At 40.1% G+C, this 7,524-nt stretch overlaps 1 long non-coding RNA gene across 1 annotated transcript; it reads left to right on the top strand.

Annotated features, from left to right (window-relative positions):
- The first annotated feature begins 659 nt into the window (after window positions 1-659).
- Window positions 660-7,220, top strand: LOC108941988 (uncharacterized). Its single transcript, XR_001966675.2, has 2 exons — window positions 660-758; window positions 5,022-7,220. It is a non-coding gene; the product is annotated as an uncharacterized LOC108941988 (long non-coding RNA).
- The last annotated feature ends 304 nt before the right edge of the window (window positions 7,221-7,524 follow it).

Here is a 7,524-nt window from a genome sequence, read left to right as displayed (position 1 = left end):
AATGTAAACTTGAAATAATATCTATAACAACATTAATCAGAATTATTGTATGATATTTGTATTGTTATTATTGACACCATTGTGATTTATGGTATAAACGTATTTTAGTCATTTCTTATTTAGTAATATATTTTTATGTAATTGATAGATATTGAAATTTTATGTAAACAGGTTTTTCTTAGGTTTTAGTTTTCATTAATTTCAGTTGTGCTATTTGAAATAAATTCGAAGGTGAGGGAAAAGGCGGGAAGCGAGTTCTCGTTTTAAGGACTCTATTGGTCATCTTGGAAGTGACGTCACCGTTCGTGTGTTTATGTCCGTGAAAATGAAAGCCAGAAAGGTGACAGCGAGGCCTATTTTTACACCCTAAGACTAGGAGCCGCATGATTCACATCATGTAGATAAACTAACTTTCTTCAAGACCAAGAGTGCTCCAGCCTATCCAAGCTTCTTAATGATACACACTGGTTCTCACAGTATGCTAGGAATTTATTATCCTTTCTTTTTATTTAGAGACCGTCTATGTTTTTCATAAACTGAAGCGGGCTTCCACTACTGGGAAAATTAAAAATGGGAGTGGGTTGCTATCTTTGGTTATCTAGCTGTATGAGTGTTAGTCAACCATCATAAAGCTAGATAACCGAAAGTAGAAATGACTTCCAAATCTGCGCTTAAGTTTTTATAAAACATGCTGCAAATGAAAGAAGTGGCATCCAGCACATGGCAAAAACATCAAAAATCACAACGCATCTTCAAAGGTAAGTTATCTTTTTAAAACGTACATGACCATATATTCTCATATGATATTCATAATGATATCATTCTGCTTTGTGGTCATGAGTGAACCATTTCCTTAAAAAATAGTAATTATATTTGCAGTATGATATGTGTCAATTAAAGTGAAACTGTTAAAAGCGACAGTGTAATATCTAACTGTGATACTCTAACTGCGAACTGTAATATGTAACTGTGTAAAATTATTTTCAAATTCAGTAACTGGCACAAAGAATGTTTTTAAATAATGTCCAAAACAGTGAAGGTCTGAAGTTTTTGGTTACATCTGCTATTTCTTCCCGTTCTCTGTAATTTTTTCCGGTCTGCTAATAATGGTCACTTTAGGAAAAGTCAATGAGTGTCAGTTTGCGGGGGTTTGTTAGGCCAATTTTTGCCGGGTGTTTATCAGGAGATATGTAATAATTAATTTAAGGGCTAATGTAAGGGCTAATTAAGCTCTTTCTTTTTCATGCAAGTTCAGCCCTAAAGCCATTGATATTTTATTCTCATTAACTTTTACTGAATGGTCGAAAATACGACTTACCGCTTTGAACGGGCAACTATATTTACCCATGATTAGAGCAGGATATTCTTACAGGATAGGGGTGGCGCGGTGGCGCAGTGACGCCGTGACGCCGCGGGTTTGGGTGGGTCCTGCTCTTTGGTGGGTCTGAGGTTCGAGTTCCGCTTGGGGTGCCTTGCGACGAACTGGCTTCCCGTCTTGGGTGTGACCCCTCCCCTTCCAGCCTTGCGCCTGTTTCTGGGTTAGGCTCCGGTTCGCCGTGACCCTTCTTCGAAGTGGTTTCGGTGAGTGTGTGTTCTTACAGGATCAATCTAGGGTAAGTAGTACTGTAATCGCCATGTTGGCACTCGAACCGAAAACCTTCTCCTAAACGCCACGCCAGTGTATGCGCTCGCTTGTCAAAATGCTCTAGCACAACGGTTGACAACGTGTAAAGAAGATATGAGCGGTTCTCTCGCAAAGTATTTTCACTTAATACGTCATTGTAGACCGATCTGTAGAAGGACCAGGTCTCCCTACATCCCCACACTCCAATTGCCATTTTTAGCTTCACTTTTAAGCCATTACAATACTGTAACTACCAATACATGTGTTGCTGTGTATAATTTGTTTCGTACAACTACTACTAGTGTTGTAAATATGGCGCAGCAGATTAATCCCTCATTCATTCTGCGGGATCCCACGAGTTCAGCAAAACCATTTTTCCGGGAAATAACGAAGGAACAAAGACACGTATTCATTTACCAGACGCTTTTCGCCAAAGCGACGTACATCTGAAAGAAAATGCCTTACATAAAGTGAGTCCGGAAGAGGTGAGTTTTAAGAGCCTTTTTTAAATGTGGGCAGAGATTCAGCAGCACTGATTAGAACATGTTGAATACAACATAATTCTAGTTAATGTTAATGTTGCCAAGCCTTTTGTCCAGAATTGTAAATATCATATTTTTCTTTGATGGCAATCGAAACGTATGGCTTCTTTATGTAAACATAGTAATGCTAAGTAATTTATGAACATTTTAAATAATGTGTTTTAAAAATGTTTCATGGCCTAGGAAATGTCTACAGTACTTAAATATACTTACTCCCTTGCTTCACCACTTGTCCAGTCCAGGGTTGCAGCAAACAGGAGCCTATCCTGAAAACTTTGGGTGCAAGGCCAACCAGGGTACACTCCTGAGGGGGTGCCAGTCCATCACATGCTAGCCACGCAGAGCAATTCAGAGTGATCAGTTAACCTGAAACACGTCTTTAGACTGTGGGTGAAAACCCATGCAGACAGTGACACCATGCAAACTCCACACAAACTGAACAAGACTTGAACATATCGCTAATCAGTTTGTGCTTAAATATAGCTTTACATAGTATGCATAAATCAGAAGATTTCCAGGTATGTGGTGAATTATATTAATCAACCTTGTTGGTTTAGAATCCTGGTTTTATTCAGAATTTGTTTAATTAAATTATAAGGAATTATTGACCCATTTCCAAAAATCTAGATATATAAAACAGTTTATACAAAGTTTAGAGTACTGTTGGAACAAGAATTGTAAAGGTTTTAAAAGCAAAAAAAGCAATATTTCTTAAAATATGTTTTTCTAGCTGTTTCTTAAATAACCATTTGGCAGAAGAATGCAAATGTTCTGTGAATAACTGTAAAATGAATTAATTTGCCAGTTATGTAAAGTTGAATTAAAGCATATACTAATGAAATTACTAATAATATTGACTATAATTTGCAATTTTTAATAACCAGCTGGTCAGTGGACGTTTAAAGTCACAAAATTGAGTTGAATTCGAGGCAACTGTGCAAGTTATGCTCTGGAGTGGTCAAGCTATGTAGGACATCTTTACTATAGTTTCCTGTAGTGGGAGCTGTGTAATGTTATTATACATTTTTACTCAATACATTTTGCTCAAGGAGAAAGAATGATGCAACAGAAGTGTTAGTGCTGGATGGGAGCAAATCAAGGCTTATATGTGAGCCTTGATCACAGCTAGCCTAAAGCACCACAACTCTGACTGTAGTCCCAACTTTGGTCTTGATCTTTGACCCAAGTTTGACTTTGACCCTATACTTGACCCTTAAACCCATCAAATCAGTTCACACACGCACAGTGTCTGAGACTGCTTGACCTGAGGTGAACCGGAGCCTAACCCAGCAACGCAGGGCGTGGGGCTGGAGGGGGAGGGGACACACTCCGGATGGGACACCAGTAAGGTACCCCGAGCAAGACTTGATCCCCAGCCCTGCCACACAGCGGGACCCAGCCAAGCCCGCCGTGTCATCGAGCCCCCACACCCCCCTCCATTCAATTCAATTCAATTCAATTCAATTTATTTTTATAGAGCGCTCTTCTCACGCAGTGACAGAGTGCTTGAACGCAGGCATAGAGCAAAGGAACAAATACATCAGACAAGCATAATACATTATCAATGCTTTTATAAAGCTATAAGTATGCCTACTGGCCATGGAGGAAAGGAAAAATTCCCAACTGAAAGTCGAGGGAGAAAAAACCTCTGGGGGTACAAGTGCCAGTGGCTGCCCACCCTTCCTGGGCATTCTAGATTAAATAAGAATTCTAAGTTTACAAGTAATAATGATATTGTTGCTGTATGGTAACTTGAATTCCCAGTTCAGCAAGGTACGTCTTGTTAATCATGGTGGTTGGTCATCATCTTCAGTCAACATGGGGTGCTTCTGTGATGGCCAGCCGGCCTTCTTAGGTCTTATTGAAGGGAGACAATGCTCAACAAGAAGAAATACTTAGTGATTTGTAACTTAAGTAAATTTAATTTGCATTGGTATAGAGGTGGAAAAAGTAAACACAGCCAGGTGGAATTACATTTTGAGGTGGAATGCCTGAGTAAACATGTAAGTCTTTAGTCTGGATTGATACAGATGGGGCATTTCTAACAGTAACTGTAAACAGTAAACGATTCCATAGTTTAGGTGCTCTGTAACTAAAGGCGTGACCTCCTACTGAGGTCTTGTTGATCACAGGTACTTTAAGGTAACCCGCATCCAATGAACGAAGATATCATCCTGGCATTTAAGAATCAATAATCTCACAAAAGTAAGATGGTGCAACGCCATGTATTGCCTTATAGGTGAAAAGTAGGATTTTATAATCAACTCTAAATGTAACCAGGAGCCAATGCAGAGATTTCAGTACCAGTGTTACATGGTCATACTTCCTAGTTCTAGTGAAAATTCTCGCAGCAGCATTTTGTACCAACTGTAGCCTGGATACAGTCTGGTATGGACAACCTGATAGTAAAACATTGCAATATTCTTGCTTGCTTGAAACAAAAGCATGAACCAATTTCTCAGCATCCTGTCTACATAGGAATCACTGTAATTTAGTTATGTTTCTCAGCTGAAGGAAGTACAACTTAGTCAAAGCATTTACTTGAGATACAAATGACAGCTTTCCATCCAACAAGACACCCAAATCCTTAACACAATCTGTATGCTTGAAATTTATACCATTTGTTGTAAAGATTGGCTTGACTGTGTAAAGAGTTCAGCCATGTACGAACACAGAAGCATTACACAACCACTGAAGTCACTTCTGCAGCATTGTATAAACTATTAAGTCTACAATGAAAAATTTTTTTCTGCTTGATACTCAATCTCCGTAATATAATTGCAAAAATAAGTTGTATAGTAGTGGACATGGTGTCACCTTGGTAATAATTTCGATTCCCAATGTTTATTTTACAGAACCCACTCCAGCAACTGTGTCCTGGATGAAGAGAGCATTTGAGAGCTGTCACAAAGTTGTCACAAAGATGAAGGAAAATGGGTTTGTTTAACAGTGCTGTTGACATCCAAAATGACATAGTTGACACACGGTGCATAGCATCTGCATCCATTCACAGCACCACAACTTCTCCTCAGCCAACTGCCATGCATCTCAGTCTCCTGTCTGTCTCATCCTGCACCAGTAACTACCAAGTTGAACTAGCTGACATATCATGAACTGCCGCAGCAATCTCCGCTCACATAGAAAATAAGGTGTCTGTCAGTTTCTCTGCTTTCACATGAACTACATGCTTATAAATGGTATGATTGGCATTAATTCATGGAACATTCTGAACACACAAAAAATATGTGCATCACACATTATTTGAGGATAAGATATATCTTGGCTGTACCACGGGCTATAATTCATTCCCTTTATTTTTACCAATTAACCTTTTTGTGCACTGATATTTGACTAACAAAATTATACAGTGCAACAAAAAAGGTCACCGTTTAAGACATTTATAGCTTGAGATTATTTTCAGAACTTTGAAAAGGACTGCACTGTATGGATTCCACTCAAATAGAAAGCACAGTAGAGCTAATGTGAGCTCAAAAAATTGTACAGGACAAACAGTAGGCCTGTAACCCGAGTTTGTCTTGTTTCTGTGTCACTGCTTGATCTTTGCGTATGTCTAACAGTATCGAGCATTAATGAATATGTTGGGGTTTTTTGGTAGAATTCCACTGAAAATGTTTGTTAGGGTCTTGGGGATTATTGAGACGTTGTAGTCCGTTCAGAGGTCTACTGTGTCGAATGTTCCGATGCAGCCCATGTTTGTAAACAGCTGATGATGTGACATTGTCAGCAGGAACCCTGTCATCCATCCACAATGGCAGCATTGTGAGGAGCTCTTGGCCTCTAGCCCGTTTGTCTCATTGTCTGGGCTGGAGACATGGGGGGCTGGGTGGGAACCGAAGGCCCGGCTAGACATAACCAGATGCATACATTCATTTTGTCTGTATGTGAGAGACATCGAAGATCTTTGCCTCTAGCTTACCCCCTCTATGTGAGATTCCGTGCCCCAGGTGCTACAGCTGCCCTTGTAAACAGTAGCTTGATCAACACCACGGTCTGTGTGTGATCACAAGATAACACCCTTCATAGGGTTTTCCTGGGATGGGATACAGTAGTTACTGATGCTGTGCTAGCCATCAGGTTTGATCAGAATGGACTTACTCAGGTATCTGTTGCTGGCACCGGAAAGAGGGGCTCATGAGAGGGCCACATCAAATTCAGCTTACCATTAAGTCAGTTATGTGGTATTTATTGGGTGTCTTCCCAATAACTTTGGATTTTTTATCAGAATTTTAGTTTTTAAAATCTGTGACCAAAATGTGTAAGAAATTTGCAAATGTAGTATAAGTTTAATTTTGTACTATTAGCACAGCTTTATGCTCTGATTATTTTTTAATATGTATTCAGTTAACAGAAAGTTCATCAATAAGTAATTCCATGTGGTGTCTTGTGTTATTGATTTGTGTTGCATTTTGTGAAAAACTAGAGAATAACTGCAGCTTAGAGAAAGTACTTGGAACAGCGACAGCGTTCTTTTTTAATTCATGTGTCTTAACTGCTCAGTCTCACGGTTCCACGTTATTTTTTGTCTATGTGAGACATGTTGTTACAGCCTAATCATCATGCAGGACAAGTTCACGTTCACAGCAGTAGAAGAGTCTCATGGGACACTGGCCACCCCAGTCTGAGGTGTTGCCAGGGGAGACACCAGCGAATGCTGCAATGTGCTGTTGAAAAACTTGACCTGTCAAAATGTCTGAGACCAGCCACCCCCATCCTTCACGAATGGGTGTAGACCCAGAGACAGCAGTCAGAGCCTGGGAACGATAGTGCTTAGGAAATACTTCACATGGAGTCTCCCCTCAACTAACATGCCCCCCACATGCTAACAGTTTCTTTTATTGGTTCTATGAGCTCTCTTCCTCAGTGTTTGCCATAAACCTCCCCTGTGCATAAAAATGAGAGGTTTGTGTGCCTGTGAGGATGTCAAGGTGTGTGAATTTGTGTGTATAAATATATACTTTTGGAATACAGTGTGTTGTCTGCTTGTGTGTTTGTGCATGCACACTATTTGAATGAATCATATGCTGTGTAAGACCTAAGGGTAGAATATGTAAGAAATAAGACACAAAGGGAAAAGATTTTGCACTGTGAAGAGAGTGGGAAGCAACAGCACAAAGGGGGGGAGGGTGCCCTCAAGGGGACTGAAGTGGCAAAGGTTTTCACAGACTCACTCAGTTCTTCTTCTCGTCCAGCTCCTAGGTTGTCCAGATAGGCTGATGACATTTCTTCATAGGACTGATACAGAATGGGTCCTTCTGGCCGGATGTGGGTGAGACATGGTGACCTGAAGCTCAGAATATGTGACTGGCCTTGCAGCCAGCGTACCGTGCTCTTGTAAAA

This window comes from Scleropages formosus, chromosome 7 (assembly GCF_900964775.1).
Source record: "Scleropages formosus chromosome 7, fSclFor1.1, whole genome shotgun sequence".
Lineage (NCBI taxonomy): Eukaryota > Metazoa > Chordata > Actinopteri > Osteoglossiformes > Osteoglossidae > Scleropages > Scleropages formosus.
Note: the sequence above shows the minus strand (reverse complement) of the source record. Positions and strands in the feature narration are given on the sequence as shown.